Source organism: Rhinoderma darwinii, chromosome 1 (genome assembly GCF_050947455.1).
Source record: "Rhinoderma darwinii isolate aRhiDar2 chromosome 1, aRhiDar2.hap1, whole genome shotgun sequence".
NCBI lineage: Eukaryota > Metazoa > Chordata > Amphibia > Anura > Rhinodermatidae > Rhinoderma > Rhinoderma darwinii.
This window is the reverse complement of record NC_134687.1, coordinates 94,743,631-94,763,703: the sequence shown is the minus strand read 5'-3', so window position 1 is coordinate 94,763,703 and position 20,073 is coordinate 94,743,631.

Sequence of the window (20,073 nt, the reverse complement as noted above, 5' to 3'; positions counted from 1 at the left end):
CCGGCCTACCTTCTGCTTCCCGACTGGCCAATTTCTTCATCAAACACATCTTCCGTCTGCACGGCTTGCCTCTGCACATCAAAGTTCTGGAGAGCCCTCTGCGGACTCCTCAGTGTGAAGTTGAACTTTTCCTCAGCCTACCATCCTCAGTTCAATGGTCAAGTCGAGAGAATAAATCAGATTATGGAGAACTATCTACGACACTTTATCTCCAGGCAGCATGATGTGACTGGGTTTAGCTGCTTTCTTGGGCTGAGTTCTCCTTTCTTGGGCTGCCTCCAGCCCATACTTCATTGTCTACGGCCAACACCCATGAATACCTCTCCCTGTTTTCACTACATCCCAGGTACCTGCAGCTGACTCTACATTCAGGAACTTTCTACAATTCTGGCAGCAGACCCAATCTTCTATTCTGCTAGCGGTCGACCGCATGAAAAGAAAGGCAGACATAAGAAGAAGAGAGCCTCCCCAGTTTCTTCCAGGCACTAAGGTCTTGCTGTCCTCTAAAAATATCCAGCTGAGGGTGCCATCGTACAACTTTGTTCCCAGGTTCCTCGGATCCTTCGAGATTTTGCAACAAATCAACTATGTCTCCTACAAACTTCGGCTGCCTCCTACCCTCAAGACCCCCAACTACTTTCATGTCTCCCTTCTGAAACCTGTGGTCCTGAACCGCTACTCCAAGATTCCTAGTCCTGCAGTGGCTCCCAGCGTTTCATCAGATACTTTTGAGGTTAAGGAGATCCTGGACACCAAGAGAGTGGGTGGAAGAACCTTTTATTTGGTGGATTGGAGAGGGTTTGCCCCTGAAGAGAGGTCATGGGAGCTAGAGTAGAGTCTCAATGCTCCTACCCTTCTGAAGAAGTTTCTCTCTCGCCCCAAGAGGAGGGGGTGTAAGAGGGGGGATACTGTCATGCCCATTGCTGCGGGCCATCAGGCTCACTCACCTCCTGATCGCCGCAGCCATGGGTCCTCCTCAGGAGATGCTCCCTTCCGCTTCTCTTGGCCGGGTCCCATATGGTGCGCACGTGCCCTCTCTTAAAAGGCCAGCGCGTGCACATGAGTTAAAGTGCCAAATTTTCCCATGAGCAACCTGGACTATAAGAGGGGCCCAGCCCCTTCCTGCCTTGCCTATGCTTTGTTGTTGTTACCCTAGTTTGTCTCTGCAAATGGTATCCTAGTGTCTTCCAGTTCCCAGTGTTTCCCGTTCCTGCTACCTGTAATCTGTATCCCGTGCTATCTTGGTCAAGTGCCATATTGAGTTGGAGTCTTGCTGTGCTGTGTACCATGCCTGTCCTGTTACACCATGCCTGGTCCCTTCCGAGCCTGCCTCGCTACTGTCTAAAACTACCACAGGTACACCTATACGAACTATAGACTTTGACCTGTGTCCTGTTGGCCAGCTGCCATACTGTTAAGGCGGTGCGGCCGAGTGGGTCCACGTACCCAACGTGAGAATTGTATTTTTATTTGATCATCTATAGAACATTATTTTAAGAATTTTATCAATTAATACCTATTTAATCTGATGCCTCGTTTCCTTGATATTCCCCTTTGATCATGAGGAAGTTCAGCCCGCTTTGTGCTTCCACTTTATCAACTCTGCTTTGGTAAATAAGCATGTGCGTTCAGTCTTCAATTCTTTAGTTACTCAGAATCGCGCTGCTCATCATGGGCATGCGCAGTGTTAAAGTTAGATATTTCTGCCTCGGAAGGCTCAGTTGCTGATTCATTGGCTGATTGCTGCCGTTTACATGGGCCATTAATTGGGACCTAGTCACAAAATTCCTGCAGTTGTGCTGATTTTCTTTCAGAAAATTTTAGGCCCCCAAAATAGTTACATGCTATAGAATTATTTTACCTTGCGCCCACTGCTTTACAACTATTAGATTATGGTTCTGTTAACTGGTTGCCGACACAGGGCGAGAATGCTCGTCCTGAGCGGCGAGTACTTGGCGCATTAGGATGCGCATTCTCGACCTGTGTGACAGCCGTCTGTGCGCACTGTCGGCTCTGACAGCGGAGAGTAGAGAAACATCTTCTCTCCGCCGTTAACCCTTTGAATGCCGCGATGAAAGCTGATTGCGGCGTTCAAGGAGAGGGAACTGCACATTGATCGCGTCACAGAAAATAACTGTGACGCGATCAAAGCCTATAACATGTACGGCCAAACAGCCAAGGGTCCATTGAAGGACCCCAGGGCTGTCTGAACATATTTCCTGTTGTTAGGGCATACTGAGGTATGCCCTAACAACTGCCTGTGTACAATCAGTACACAGGCTAATGTACTGGCATATAGATCTATGCCAGTACATTACAGTTAAAAAATCAACATCCAAATGAAAAATCCCTTTATGGGATTAAAAAGAAAAGTTAAATAAATAAATAAAAAGTTAAAAAAATACGCAGAAACACACATTTTTTTATAATAAATAAACTTTTTAAAATATAAGTCCCAAAACATGAAATAATATAGACATATTTGGTATAGCCACGACCGTAACAACCTGTACAACAAATGTATAATATTATTTATGATGATCGGTGTATGGTGTAAAAAAAAAATATTAAAACTGCAGCGGAACTTTTTTTCGGCATTTTCGCCAAAATACAAATTTATAGAAATTAAACGATAATGTATTTGTACCAAAAATGGTACGTACATAAAGTACAACTTGTCCCGCAAAAAAACAAAGTCTCATACAACTACGTCATACAAAAAATAAAAGAGTTATAAGCGTCGGGATGCAAAGAGGGAAATATAAAAAAAATTGTTCTGTCCTCAAAGCCAAAATTGCCCATGTCCTTAAGGGGTTAAACATTTTATTATTCTGAAAGAAAAACAAAAATACAAAACAGTGAATTTGGAAAATCATATAAGAAATGGTGCACTGTGTTGTAAAAACATAAAAGTAAGAAATATAATGAAAGTATGAGGGTCTGCCCCCAACCAAATGTCCCATAGCTTAAATAGTTGTTGTTGTGTTTACAAATATGCTGTACTTCAGCCACGATATATTTAATCATAGACCCTCATGCACATAGATAGATGGAGATAGATATATAGATGATGGGGTCATACTGAATGATTCTTCATTAACCAATGAGGCTGTGTAATTATGGACAGATGATGTGTAGCGTTGATGAGATCATTGTGAGATAGATAATTTTTGATTGAATTGCAGAGATGAAAGACGAGGGTGAACTAATATAGTCAGCAAGACACAACATGTCATTTTCCTGTTTGTGTGCTCTGACCCAAAATGTTACTAGTCCAAATCAATATGCACTGCTAAACAAATAAAACCTCTAGGGGTCAATGGATCGGCTGTCAGTAAAATACACCACATATCTATACTATTTTTAGCCAGAAAGCCTATAGAAGGCAATGTTCAAGCTCTGTGCTGCCGCCTTTCATTTTCATGTCCATTACTAAATAATCTTAATGTAATTGATCAGCATCAATATGTAAGATAGACTTGGAAAATCCTTTCCACACTCTAATCTCAAAAAATGATCAGAACTTTGAACCAAACTGTAGTTTTGTGCCTATGTTCAAATATGGGCAGCATCCAGCCAGCCATGGCAGATTGTAAAGTTCACTCCTTTCATTGAGTGAACAGGGGTGAGTGTCTATAACTTTACTTTCAGCATTGTCCGGCGTATCATAAGAATCCTTGCTGCTTCTGGTATGGATGCACAGCACAAATGGTATGTCTATCTCAGATCTTGTGTGCCATATTTTGTTAATGCATGTATCACTCCTTGAGGACCATGCTGCTTAAGACATGACTATTTAGAGTACAAGAGCCTGAAAGACTAAGAAAATCTTCAATATTCCCCAAGTCTTCTTAAAGAAGATGAAAACACAAAAGCTTTAAGTAGCATTAGTTATTGAATATAGAAATTAATGAGGATTATATCTCATATAATCTACATATGCAAAATGTTACCTTCACCTGCATGTCCAGTTAACATCATTCTCCTACCCAGTGTTTTCTAATCTGTAGGGGAAAAGATGTGCAGATATAACAGAAACTGTTTTGTCATCCTACTCTTTCTACCCTATTCACTCATAAATTTGTGTGTTATTATTAGGCATTCTGTGACATTAATGTGATGAAAATTATTAGGGTATGTGCACACGAGAACTGTCTTTTACGTCTGAAATTACAAACTGTTTTCAGGAGAAAACAGCTGAGTCGTTTCAGACGTAAAAGCTCCTCCTCGCATTATGCGAGGCGTCTTTGACGCTCGTAATCTTGAGCTGCTCTTCATTGAATTCAATGAAGAACGGCTCAAATTAGGTTGCAAAGAAGTGTCCTGCACTTCTTTGCCGAGGCAGTCATTTTACGCGTTGTCGTTTGACAGCTGTCAAACGACGACGCGTAAATGACAGGTCGTCGGCACAGTACGTCGGCAAACCCATTCAAATGAATGGGCAGATGTTTGCCGACGTATTGGAGCCGTATTTTCAGACGTAAAACAAGGCATAATATACCTCGTTTACGTTGAAAATAGGTCGTGTGAACCCAGTCTTAAAGTAAGTGAGAAGAAATGTTTTGTTGAAGTTCTGAAAGTTTAGACAGCATTAAGTGACTGGTGCACAACTTGAGTGGTCCCCCTTTTAACCCCTTAATACTGAGCAAATTTTTAGGTTTTTCCATCGTCGCATTCAAAGATCTATAACTTTTTTATTTTTCTGTCGACATAGCTGTGTAAGTACATTTTTTTTGTGGGACAAGTTGTATGTTATAATAGCACCATTTTGGGGTACAAATAATTTATTGATTAACTTTTTATAAACTTTTGTAATTGCCAGGCCACTCACCTCCACGGTCTACCTCTCTCCGTTCTATACTATGTATAGTCACTATCTTCTCTGTGACTCCTGTTTCCTACTGCACTATGCACCACAGCAGTCTCTGCCTCCTTTTCACACAGGCCTATTTCACCCTTTGGCATCTACCTTTTAGAAGCTGTAGCTTCCAGCTTTCTACTGCCCTCCTGCAGCAATACAAGCCCACTCTGACCACCCAAAGTTCTCTCTGTACTCCACACGGTTCCCTAGCTCTCTCCAACTTTGGCATGAAAACACCCTCTATATGCTTCAGGTCTCTCCTTCTGGCTATTCTGGCAAATGTCAGATGGGCTAGTGTTCGAAGTGGGCCACTGTCCTCTTCCTCCTTGTAGCCAACGTCTCTGCTCTACCCAACTCACTACAGTCACTGACTGAAGCAAGTGCACTGTGCAGTAGCAGATGGCCCAGTATCCTCCCTCCCCAAGTCCTTAGGCCTCACCTCCTAATTGTTGCCAGTGGGGACAGATTCTTGCTACTCCAGAGACCCCACTCGGCACAAGCACAGGCTCATACAGCTGAGGACAGTCAGAAATAGTAAGACCTAAGGCAAGGGCCAGACAACAGGGTTTTGAAAAGAAAGTTTGTCCATTGACTCCCCGACACTACTAGGTAATTAAAGTAAATATATGAACAAATTACTGCCAGCCCCTTCACCTTCATGGGGAAATATAACTCCCAGCATGCCCTGACAGCTGAAGAACTTCAGGATTGCTGGGAGTTGTAGTTTGTTACCTTCTTAAAGGGATATTCCCATCTTGCAAAGTGATGTCATATCGCTAGTATACTCCATCACTTTGAGCAGTGGGGTCCGACCTCTAGGACCCCTACTGAGATTAAAGGGGCCGCAGTGCTGATCTGTAATACCAGGCACAGCATTGACTATATAATATATAGTCATGCTGCAATCACACCACATACCATACCCCCCTAATAACCTATGCGTACACAAATATATTTCACATTCACCACACAGCAAGTGGGCCTGTGTGCTTTCAAATGCCAGGGCTTAGTTCCAGCCCTCATCTGGCCTTGGGTGTCACTTGCTCTACTTGCCAGCACCAGACTCTTCCAGGGCCTGCCTTGTCCCTCATTCTTTGGCTTGGCATCATGCCCTTCTCTCTCTCTGCCGATAATAGCACCGCACAAAAGGCTGCACCGCAGAGTATCATAACCTGCCTAATCCAGGGAGCTGCCAGACAAAACAGCAGAACAGCAACATATCTACAAATCATTACATTCCGGCAATGTCTTAAAGGGTCAAATAACTTATTTACAAAATAATATGTTTCACAGTCCATATGCTGTAGTTTAGGAAGGGGGCACTTAGTTTGCCCTGTTTACATGACATGGAGCATGAGCAGTGCTCCAAATTGGTGCATGTCATGTTTATCACTAATGATAGTATATTCCATACAATAGAATATGTTATGGGTCTATGTTTTCTGCCTTTCATATGTTTTTTTCTTTCTGCTACCTGACAGGTTCCCCAGTGATACTCAATTCTATGTTAAGTAATTTATATCAATTTATCACTAGTCCAAATTAACCAACCAATAAAGATGTAAAGGATCTGCCAGGCACAGCTTCGGAGTTAACGCCCATAGGTAATCAGTCGGCACCTGAGTCTATGTCTCTGAGACTGACTCCAGCTTCCACCACTCAGGCTGGCAGGCTTAGGAGTGGGAGAGCCTATCACAGCCTGGCCAGACTCAGCTAGCTCCCGCCCTCGGTCTATTTATACCTGCCTTTCCTGTTCCTCCTTTGCTTGTGATTCTTCTCGTGTGGTTTCCTGGCCCAGCTACAGCTTCTGACTATTTGATCCTGCTCCACACTGACCCTGGCTTACTGACTACTCTCCTGCTCTGCGTTTGGTACCTCGTACACTCCTGGTTTGACTCGGCTCGTTCACCTCTCTTGTTGCTCACGGTGTTGCCGTGGGCAACTGCCCCATTTCCCTTAGCTTTGTGTACCCTTGTCTGTTTGTCTCGTGCACTTACTGAGCGTAGGGACCGCCGCCCAGTTGTACCCCGTCGCCTATGGCGGGTCGTTGCATGTAGGCAGGGACAGAGTGGCGGGTAGATTAGGGCTCACTTGTCCGTTTCCCTACCCCTATCATTACAAAAGACTTACAAAATCTTGAAAAGAAGGTAAAACAAAACAAAACACAACCTTGTAGCCGCACGGCTTAGCTTCATACGATGTTACAAAATGTAAAATATTAAACATTCTAGCACATGGCCATCTTTGTAGGCGAATATAGCTAACTTTGAATATTTTACATTGCATTAAATCTGGGTTTCTTACAAACTTGCCCAATCTAACTTATTTATATCATTGCAGGGGATCCCACAACAAAGCTTCTCCATAAGGCAAAATAGCCACAATACAAGCTTGCGGCATAGTAAACTCTGTAGGATGTGGCATGTGGCCACTTGCAGAGTAGTAAGAATGCAGTAAGGAGCAGTGAGAAGGCATACATAAAATAAACACTGTGAGAATGAGTCTGACAGACTGGATATTGCTAATTTATTTATATTTAGCTGAGGAAAATTAAGTTTATTAAGTTTATAAATTCACTGAGGCAAAAACAAAAACATTCAGCTTACAAACTTATCATATAGGGAGTTATTTTTAGCATCAATTACTATGTATTTGTTACGAACTACAAAAAAGCTTTTTTAATAAAATGCTATGATAGTAAAGCCTTTCTGGTCATCTGCATGTCAGGTTTAATCACAATTGTTGTTTCATTTACTTATTTAGAGAACTCTGGGAAATAGAGGAGGTGAGTCTGACATATTGTGAGGGTGTTAAATGCAGACCCTAACTCCAACAACTGTGCCACAAATCACATTCAGTCAGGACTGGTTCAAGGGGCAGGCACACATGTCTTCTCACAGGAGCTGTGTGGCCGGCATTTTCACCGTATATTTTAATTAGTTAAAATGGGTTTGGATTTAGCAGAAGAATGAAAAAATGTAATTTCCAAAACAGATATTTTAATATAGGGTCTTGCTTTTTACCAAAATTACACAGCACCGCAAACATATAAATAAAGCTCATACATTGCCTTCGACATACAATCTCACATGTTCATTGGCTTCCTTTGTTCATATACCTTATGCATTATTCATATACAAAATAGGCGACTGGTCCCTGCTTAACCCATTTTTAACATCCATCGTATACCGGAAAGTAAAGTCAGGAGTGGTCTCACGGGCTGAGCTACATAAGCTGCGGGTGTTGGCTGTATGTCATACAGCTGACACTTCACTGCAATGGGCAGGATCATAGATAACTAGGTGTCAATAGCAGTGGCGGCATCTAAGCTATTAGAAAGAAGGGGTGGCCCCCTCCGCCAGCCAATCGGTGCCCTATAACATGATTGCAAGTTGTCGATGGTTGTCATGTCAGCCTGGGGGTCTAATGAAAGCACCAAGGTCTGCTATCTTTCTAAGCCTTCCAGAGGCAGCACCTAATAGGAGCCGTTAAAAAATAGTATTGAGACCCATATTGAGAGTGATCAAATGCAAGTGTTTAATATTTCCTCTGTTCAGTTAAATAATTCTCAATTGACACTTCTACGCAGGGGTCTATCCTTTACCCCCACTCCATTGTATGATGAGTTTACCTGGACCAAGGACGTGAACCTATTTGCCAGAAAAGTGGCCTTATATAAATACTTTAAAAATAATACTCTGAATATGGGAGGAACTGACAGTACAGAACAGAATACACAGAGATCTCGAAACTCTCCTATATGAAAATGAATTTGGACCCATTACAGCAGTTGGTCCCTTCTCCTCATTACGTCCTAAGTCCAGGCTTACCCCACCATTTTCACAATATTCCCATATAGACGTTTTTGTCAAGCTAGTATGTGCTGACTTGAAGAAAATCAGACCAGATAAAAAAAGAGCATTAGCTAATCTCAGTGAAATGGAAAAAATAGCATTGGACGAATTGTGTCACAATGATAGAATAACCATAAAACCCTCCGATAAAGGGAGCAACATTGTGGTCATGGACCAGGATGACTATGTTGCCATGGTCCATAGACTGTTAGATGACACCACTACATATATGATCCTTGAGAAAAATCTGACTGATCTGTTCCTCAGTGCATTATACACGTTACTTGATGTAGCCAAGACACAGAATATGATTAGTAATGAAGAATTCAAACGCATCTATAACCCTACTCCTACACTAGCGACATTCTACGCACTGCCGAAAATCCACAAGATGTCTCGCCCAATACCGGGTCGACCAATCGTGTCTGGCAATGATAGTCTTACCCAAGGCATTAGTATGTACTTGGATGAAATCCTTTCGCCATTTGTCACCTCCCTGCCTTCATTTCTAAGGGACACGAAGGATACCATCAACAGGATCCAGGAGATTCATGTGACCTCTTCTACATTTATTGCCAGTATAGATGTAGAATCACTTTATACTAATATCCAACACCAATTTGGCCTCACAGCAGTTGCACATAACAAATTCCTACTATCACTACTCCGGTTTCTTCTCACTCACAATTATTTTTTATTTGATCACAAATTTTATTTGCAGACCAAAGGAACAGCTATGGGCACTGTTTGTGCACCTACCTATGCAAACCTATTTTTGGGGTGGTGGGAGGATACCTTGGTCTTCACTGACACTTTAGCTTCATACACTTGTCACATCCTGTTCTGGGGGAGATATATTGATGATATTCTCCTCCTATGGGATGGGGACCTAAACACATTTCACGACTTCATGCACACACTCAAGTCTAATAATATAGGCATGAAATTTACCCACGTCATTCATAAAAAGGAGATCATCTTTTTGGACCTAAAAATCTCTCTGGATCCTGCTGGTGGTATCCACACGGATATCTCACGTAAACCAACGTCCACTAATAGCCTGCTGCACTGGGACAGTTGTCACCCCCCTGCCTTAAAGAAGGGAATCCCAATAGGGTAATATCTCCGTGCCAAACGTAACTGCTCGGACGAGCAGTCTTTTGAATTGGAGTGTAGTGGGCTTTTCACTAAGTTTTTGGCACGTGGATATCCCAAAAAATGGCTACACAAAGCGTATGCCAGAGCGAGAGCCACTGATAGAAGAGATCTATTATGTGAACGTAAATCCGTTACTGATCAACAATTAACAGTCACTGGCAAATCTGCTGTAATGACCAGTGTAAGATGCATTGGGACCTTTGATACTGGCTCCCAACAGGTTCGTGATATTCTTGAACGTCACTGGCCGGTTCTCCTGGCAGACCCTGACTTACAGAGTGTTGTTCCTTCCACACCAAACATCACATATCGAAGAGGTAGAAATCTACGTGACTATCTGGTGCATAGTCATCATTCTAGAGTGATTTCTGTGTCAAAAAATTGGCTGAAGACATCGGTCACTGGTTCTCATCCATGTGGCCGATGTTCTTTTTGCCACTTAATGGCTACTACAAAAGAATTTACCAATCCACTTGATAACAGATCCTATCGGATTAAACAATTTATTAAGTGCCGTAGCAAGGGAGTTATTTACATAGCCAGCTGCTCTTGTGCTAAGTTATATGTAGGGAAGACAATACAAGAATTACGGAGGAGAATTTCTAAACATCTAAGCACTATAAACCAAAAAGAGGATACACCACTGTCTAGGCACATCCGTCTTGTACATGATGGGGACATTCGCTCCTTGAAATTCTGGGGCATTACGCAAGTCAAACTTGGCCCTAGAGCAGGTAACCTTGACCGCAAGTTGTTACAGGAGGAGGCACGTTGGATCCATCGCCTTGGATCTCTCAGCCCAGGAGGCCTCAATGAGGGATTTACGTTTGCTGCTTTTCTGTGAATCCTACACGTTACCCAAACACTGGAACTATACTTCAGTTTGTGTGATTATTCTGGTACTGTACTGACAATGTAGTCATTAAACTCTTTATAATCTGCCTTACTATCCACATTTCTTATATGAATATACTACTATCAATCATACTTAGTATTTGATTCAGGTACCCCCCAGGCTACAGCTTGGTAAGCGACATAGCGGCGGTTTGAATATTTTGATCAATTATAACTCACTGCGTTTCTTTATGAGTCACTTTGATAGCAACTGACTCTGAATGCTTGTTCTCTACTAAGCCCGATGAGTGTAATATCTCATACCTTTTATCTATCCATAGATATTTTTGTATTATTCTGTATACTACTTATATCGCTGTCTGACATAAATGGCATTCTTACTATGCCGTTCTGGTACACCTTTGCACGTATATCTCTGGTATTTCAGCGTGTATACTTGTATACTAATTTGCAATGCCTATCATGAATCTGCTCATTTTGATTTACCCTAGTTTATTAGCGCATTGATCTATTAGTCCACTGATAACCTTCCCAGATCACAGTAACATCTTTTGTGCTGCTTACAGTAATTGTAACATCACCTTTAATCACCTCACAGCGCCAGCGTGTTAAATTGTATTATTATTGTATCACTCTGTTCACATTGTGCGTTTGTGCACCGTTTTACAAACTCTCTAGTAAACTTTTTGTTTTTAAATAAAATTGTATTATTATTGTATCACTCTGTTCACATTGTGCGTTTGTGCACCGTTTTACAAACTCTCCAGTAAACCTTTTTTTTTAATTTTTTTTTATTTATTTATTTTTTTATTTTTTATTTTTTTTATTATTTTTTTTTATTTATTTATTTTATTTTTTTATTTCTTTTTTTTGCATAATAGCAGTGTCATGCCAGTACACCAGTGTGTCTGTCTCCGTGTGTAGACTCGTACACTTATCTACAGTGTCCATGATAACTCTGCCTATTATGTCTTTCTACCCTATAAACGTATTGATCTATAAGCCCACTAATAACTTCTTTAGATCATAGTAATATTGTTGTGCCGCTCACAGCAACTATAATATCGTCTTTAATCAGGGCACAGCGTTTGTACCTAGAATGGTACTATTACTAATCACATTCGTTACTATCCCATCACTTTTCTCACTTTGTGCCTCTGTGCACTTATCTATAAACTCATCGGTGACCTCTTTCTTGTATTATAGTAATGTTATAATTATATGTACAGCGATTACCATCAAGCAGCCTGGTGTGCTTGTGCACTTGAGTGTTGTTCATTGGTGGCATATAACTAGTAAGTGATTGGTGGCAGAATCTGTCAATCAACGGAGGAGGAGGCTCGGTCCTCTATTCCTCCTTGGATAGGCTATCGACTGATTGTGGACACATGTTCAGCTAGTTGCAGTGAATACTTAATGAGACTGACACCGCCGCTCGCTGTCATTGGCCCCGATACCCCTGAGGACGCTACATCGTAGCGAAACATGTCGGGGGGGGGGGCTTCTACCTTTATTTTAATAATTGTCCTATTGACACCTTTGAATCTAACTAATAACTAACTGCATGTAGCGCTCTGTGGTTGTGGTACTTAACCCTTTCTAGACAGAGCTCTTATGTCTGGCACTGTGCTAATTGCTGTCAGAAATGGACATTAACTTTTAAATTTCATGTAGTCTGTCCTTGTTGCAAATTGAATAAAGACTTTTTTATTTTTACTCTTTAATAATGGTTGGAAAACAGGGCTTATTTCTGCCGGCAGGCAGCCTTTTTTGAATTTAACTGTTGCACGCCCACCAACTATTGAGGTCCGCTCCATTGTATTTTTTGTTAAAAAATAGTATACTCCAATATATAAGTATTGTAGTATATTGTGCAAGCTATCCAATGATCGCTGGTTCAAGTCTCCTCGTGGGCTTAATAAAGAAAAAACTGTAAAAGTTAAATACGGTCAAAAATATTATAGTTAAAAGAAAAACTTGTTTCCCATTTTCCCGCAAAAGCAATGTAAAATAAACAAATAAATAAACATAACTGGTATTGGTGCAAGTTTCTTCTAAGTTTTTATTTTCTTTTTTTAATCATACTGAGCAGAGCATCAATATTTAAGATTGAAAAGTTAGAGACCTCCTTAGATAGATAGATATATATATATATATATATATATATATATATATATATATATATATATATATATATATAGGATCCAAAAATCAGGCAGCACTCCAAGGTGTAAGCAAAGTAGAAAAAGGTGCTCTATTGGTCCATATACACACACGACGTTTCAGCTCAACACAGGAGCCTTTCTCACTATATATATTATATATATATATATATATATATATATATATATATATATATATATATACCCAAATAGGAAAAGCTTTCCCCCAGAGACAACATTTGTATTCCCAATCTATGTTATGGTTTTGATGCCTTTGGTAAGAGGCATCAAAACAGATTTTGTCTGATATATCTCAAAACTGGAGAAGGACCCATACACTTCTATAAGTTCAAAAACCACCACAATAGAAGTATTAGTTTCACTAATAAATAAAAGAATATCGTCCGCGTACAGGTAAATCTTTTCCTCCCTGGACGCATACCTAAAACCCTTTATTCTCTCCTTTTTTTCTAATTAAAATTGCCAGTGGTTCTATTGCTAGGGCAAAGAGGAGTGGAGAGAGGAGGCAACCTTGTCCAGTACCTCTCCCCAAACAAAGGATATCCGAAAAGTCACCATTTACTCTCTCTTGATTTAGGTTGGTAGTATAAAATCTTAATCCATTTCAGAAAAGAGTCTGGTATACCGAATCTAGACAAAACCTCCCATAGAAAATCCAACTCGATACTGTCAAACTTTAGTCTAACCCCACGGAAAGAGCGTTGTGCTTCCTCCCAAAACTGTTCAAAATAACAAATGGCATAAGACAGGGGACCCCGTTGTAACCCCTTGTTTTTCACTCTTAATGGAGCTGTTTGTGAAGAAACTACACACAGATTATTGTCAGATTATATCTCCTGAGGACGTGGATGCAAGTGAATGTGGCTGTCGCTAGCACGGGGCCCCGTCCGGTGCCAGCGATGTCATCGGGTCTGAGTGTGCCTGTGCTGCCCAGCCTATAAATGTTATGGGCCGGGTGGCACGGGCCCCGTAGCAGCTGCGGGCAAGTGGTCCTAAGGGGATGGGGGCCCTGGGAAATTGCCCTTTTTGCCCCCACCTAACGCCGGCCCTGAGTCCCAGCAGTGTGAAGCCAGAGAGCTACAGCCCCAGCAGTGAGCAGCCAGAGATTTACAAACCCAGCAGTGAGCAGCCTGAGAACAGCAAGCCCAGCAATGTGCCACAGAAAGCTACAGCCTCAGCAATGTGCAGCCAGGGAGCTACAGCCTCAACAGTGTGCAGCCAGAGAGCTACAGCCTCATCAGTGTGCAGTCATAGAGCTACAGCCCCAGCCAGTGGCGTAACTACCGCTATAGCAGCCATAGCGGCTGCTAAAGGGCCCGCAGCATGAGGCCATGGCCGGAGGCTCCACTAGGGGTTGTTCCTACAAAAGACATGCATCCCCTGTCTACAGGATAAGGGATACATGTGGGATCGCTGGGACACCCAGCGATAAGGAGAACGGGGGCCCGAAAGTCCCCCAAAGTTCTCCATGACAGACCTCGGACTTCCGGGGTCTGTGTTCAGCTCTATAGAAATGACTTGCGCACCGGTCGCGCTTGTGCGCATGCGTGACCAGCGCTCATTTAATTTCAATTGAACTGCGCAGACGCCGGAAGTCCGAGGTTTGTCATGGAGAACTTCGGGGGACTTTAGGTCCCCCGTTCTCCTTATCACTGCCAGCGATCACACATGTATCCCCTATCCACATCTCTTTTGTAGAACAAACTATAGGCCGTTGTTTTTTTTGGGGGGGCTATATGGCGTTATCTACAAGGGGGTGTCTGTATGGCGTTATCTACAGGGGGAGTTCTGTATGGTGCTATCTACAGGGGGGGTTCTGTATTGTGTTATATACAGGGGGTTCTGTATGGCGTTATCTACAGGGGGGTCTGTATGGCGTTATCTACAGGGGGAGGTCTGTATGGCGTTATCTACAGGAGGGGGGGTCTGTATGGAGTTATCTACAGGGGGGTCTGTATGGCGTTATCTACAGGTGGGTCTGTATGCTGTTATCTACAGGGGGCTGTATGGTATTATCTACAGGGGGTCTGTATAGCGTTATCTACAGGGGGGTCTGTATGGCGTTATCTACAGGGGGTCTGTATGGCGTTATCTACAGGGGGTCTGTATGGCGTTATCTACAAGGGGTGTCAGTATGGCGTTATCTACAAGGGGTGTCTGTATGGTGTTATCTACAGGGGGTGTCTGTATGGCGTTATCTACAGGGGGCTGTATGGCGTTATCTACAGGGGGTCTGTATGGCGTTATCTACAGGGGGCTGTATGGCGTTATCTACAGGGGGCTGTATGGCGTTATCTACAGGGAGCTGTATGGCGTTATCTACAGGGGGGCTGGATGGCGTTATCTACAGTGGGCTGTATGGCATTATCTACAGGGGGGATTTGGGGCTGTATGGCGTTATTTACAGGGGGCCTGGATGGCGTTATCTACAGGGGCTGTGTATGGCGCTATCTACAGGGGGCTGTGTATGTTGCTATCTATAGGAGGGTGCTGTGTGGTGGAATCTATAGGGAGGCACTATCTACAAGGGAGGGTTGTGTGATACCCAGCGGAGGGGGGGCCCCAGTCAAAAGTTTGCTATGGGGCCCAGTCTTTCCTAGTTACGCCACTAGCCCCAGCAGTATGCAGCCAGAGCTCTACAGCCCCAGCAGTGTGTATCCAGATCTACAGACTCAGCAGTGTGCAACCAGGGAGTTACAGTACAAGCAATCCGCAACCAGAGAGCTACAGCCCAAGCAGTGTAGACAGGGATCAACAAGCGCACTCTAACCGGTCTGCATCTACGCAGCACCAAACCCAGAAAGCTATAATGCACTGTGTGTTCTAACATCTTTCTAGCATAGCCATAATTTACTTTATCAGCAATTTGTGCTAAAGTAGTGCTTTGTGAGATTGGTACAGAGTAGATATATGTTGCTCTACAGATGCATCAATAAGCCTTGGGAACAAGTTCACTGGTTGTCTTTCCTTGGACCACTTTTGGTACTGCAGGTACTAACCACTGTGTACTGGGAACACAAAATAAGACCTGCCGTTTTGGAGATGCTCTGACCCATTATCTATCCATCAGAATATGGCCCTTGTTAAAGTCACTTAGGTCTTAAGGCCCTTTTACACTGGCAAATTATCGGGCAAATGAGCGTTCACTTTACGCTCGTTCCAGATAATTGCCCTGTGTGAACAGGGCAGAGATCAGCAGATGAACGAGTGTAAACAGGGAGATGTGCTGCCGACACTATAGAAATGTATGGGGAGTAACCAGCGCTCGTCCCATACTAGCTTCTTGTGAAAGGAGCAAACGAGCGTTGATCGGCGTTCGTTGCACCGGCCAAAAGTACCTATACACTTGCCCATTTGTCTTGCTTCCAACACATTGTATGCCTAAGGAGCCTCACACACGAGCGTGTTCGGTCAGTGATACACAGTCCGTACGTCGGCCACATTTCCCAGACCGAACACACTGCAGGGAGCCAGGCTCCTAGCATCATAGTTATCCAGTATGCTAGGTCTGACTGCCTCTCCGCGGAACTACTGTCCCGTACTGAAAACATGATTACAGTACGGGACAGTTTTCCCGCAGCGAGGCAGTGACACCTAGCGTCATACATAACTATGATGCTAGGAGCCCGGCTCCCTGCAGTGTGTTTGGTCCGGGAAATGACATGTGAACCTTATATCACTGACCAAACACGCTCGTGTTTGGGAGGCCTTCGGAAAAAAAAAACTGAAATATATATATATATATATATATATATATACATATATATATATATATATATATATATATATATATTTATATATACAGTATATTAAGCTAATTCTATCACTTATAAATTCAAATGCAATTACAGTTTTAATTTTTACTTGACAACCATTAATAATAGTTTTAGATTTTCTTTCACTGACTACTCCTCATGTATGTATAGGATTATCTATAAATACATTAACTGTACATAAGATAGTAGTATATCTTAATAGCATTGCTTTAGGCACTAATATACACATTAAAGAGGCTCTGTCACCAGATTTTGCAACCCCTATCTGCTATTGCATTAGATCGGCGCTGCAATGTAGATTACAGTAACGTTTTTATTTTTAAAAAACGAGCATTTTTGGTCAAGTTATGACCATTTTTGTAGTTATGCAAATGAGGCTTGCAAAAGTCCAAGTGGGTGTGTTTAAAAGTAAAAGTCCAAGTGGGCGTGTATTATGTGCGTACATCGGGGCGTGTTTACTACTTTTACTAGCTGGGCGTTCTGATGAGAAGTATCATCCACTTCTCTTCAGAACGCCCAGCTTCTGGCAGTGCAGACACAGCGTGTTCTCGAGAGATCACGCTGTGACGTCACTCACAGGTCCTGCATCGTGTCAGACGAGCGAGGACACCGGCACCAGAGGCTACAGTTGATTCTGCAGCAGCATCAGCGTTTGCAGGTAAGTAGCTACATCGACTTACCTGCAAACGCCGATGCTGCTGCAGAATCAACTGAAGCCTCTGGTGCCGGTGTCCTCGCTCGTCTGACACGATGTAGGACCTGTGAGTGACGTCACAGCGTGATCTGGCAGAAGCTGGGCGTTCTGAAGAGTAGTGGATGATACTTCTCATCAGAACGCCCAGCTAGTGAAAGTATTAAAAACGACCCGATGTACGCACATAATACACGCCCAGTTGGACTTTTACTTTTAAACACACCCACTTGGACTTTTGCAAGCCTCATTTGCATAACTACAAAAATGGTCATAACTTGGCCAAAAATGCTCGTTTTTTAAAAATAAAAACGTTACTGTAATCTACATTGCAGCGCCTATCTGCTGCAATAGCAGATAGGGGTTGCAAAATCTGGTGACAGAGCCTCTTTAAGCTTTGCTATACTGGTCAATAAGAGTAGTGACATAATAGTGTTGATGAATGCCACTTCTTATAACTATGTAATATATGTAATACAAGTTCAAAAGCTGTCACAAGCTACTTTATGACACAGCGTTCAATGGGAAGCTCTCATTCCAGAACTTCAAAGTGCATAAGCTAGAAGAAACATTTTTTTTTTATTCAAAGAATGCAATGATCAAAAACACTGACCACTGATCAATGATCATCATTTGACACAGACTTTATTAACAACACATGGGCTCTTGCTTCTAAAAGTTTAGAGAAGTGACAGAATTGCTGATTTTAAAACCATATGATGAATATTCACATCAGAAAACAATAAAAACCGTGAATGTTATTTGCAATATATAATTCACTTATAAAATAATTTGAAACTTTTCCTGTGTGTCAAATAAATAGTAGGTCACATTGATTTACAGGTGGTGGAGACAAGTATACCAGAGCAGAGAGAGAAGTGGCCTTGATCCTACAATAAGGCATTTAAACTGCATTCCCACCTAAATTCAAAATACAGCATCATCTCTACATGTGCAGTGATTCCATGAATTGTCCTCTTCTGTCAAGTTTTTAATAATTCTATTAAACTTTTTTTTAGTTATAGATCATTTTCTTTTCACCCAACTGACAAGAAATGGCAGGCTTTGCAGCTTCCATATGGGTTGTCAACAAACTATCCAAAACTCATATATAGCAAACTGCATAGTTACATAACTTCCCCCCAAAATAAAAATAACTATACCCCTCATTAACTCAAAAAAGCCATAAGCTCAAGGACTTCTATTTTGTAATGCTTTAGAAAGACTGGAATTTAGAGAAGTGTTTCCATATTACATTAAATATTAAATTTCTCTATTTCCTTTCTCTATTTCTCTGTCATGCAAAACACATTTTTTAATTGGCATCAAAAAACAAAAAATGCTCCATTGTCTAGATATTGTTGTTCCATACTTATTATGTTGCTCCCTGATGTTCCTGTTAAAAAGGCTCTGTCACCAGATTATAAGTGCCCTATATCCTACATAATCTGATCGGCGCTGTAATGTAGATAACAGTGGTTTTATTTTCAAAACCGATCAATTTTGAGCAAGTTATGAACAATTTTAGATTTTGTGCTAATTCGTTTCTTAATAGACAACTGGGCGTTGTAAAGAGAAGTGTATGACGCTGACCAATCAGTGTCATAAACTTCTCATCTTTCCAGCCCAGCTTCCTTCACTGCACACACAGCGTGATCTCACGAGATCATGCTGTGCTGTGAGTTAAGTCCCACAGAAACTTTACCGAAGTATCGGGAGTGTGAATAGACATTGCATCCTGGCTGAAAGTGATGTTTATTCACTCTTAAGACACTTCGGTAAAGTTAATGTGTGAGTAAGTGACAGCAGATCACTCTGTGCTGTGAGTACAGCTAATCATGAATGGAGAGAAGTGTATGATGCTGATTGGTCAGCGTCATACACTTCTCTTCACAACGCCCAGTTGGTAAAAAGTTAAAAAAACGCCCAGTTGTATATTAAGAAACTAATTAGCATAAATCTAAAATTGTTCATAACTTGCTCCAAATTGATCGTTTTTCAATATAAAAAACACAGTTTTTATCTACATTACAGCGCTGATCAGATTATGTAGGAGATAGGGCATTTATAATCTGGTGACAGAGCCTCTTTAAGGACCAAACAATGTCCATTATGTTCCGTATGCAGCGTTGCCAACCCACTATTTTTTCTGCACAATTTAGTTAAAAATTCATTGATGAACAAAGACAAAAAAAAAAAAAATTAATGACAAAATGGACAAATAAAAATGAATAAACAAATTATAAATAATATATGTCTAAAGTGCAAGAATATGAATATTAACAATATGATAACTGCAATCTGCACAAACTCCTTCAGCTTAAAAGAAAATCTTGGACACGTCAATATTTTATTATATGTAAAGGTCTAATTCCTATGATACACCAGGGAGAGGACCAATCGAACGGCACAATTTCATCTATAGCACACACTTTCCTATCTTTTTGGTTACGGTCGAGGTACTCAGCTGACCACAGGTTTCTCTGGCTAGTCCGGTGGTAAATTCTATGTGTAACATCAGCTGATAGGGATTGATATTAAAGATAACAGGGATTATAAATACAATAGCTATGGGCGACGTCAAACAAAAGTCTATATAAACATACCGGGAAACATAACACAGAGAGTGAAGCAGTTCAAAGTTGGGAGTGTCAGGCAAAGACAGATGCAGTACCAGGGGTGAGAGACATAATGT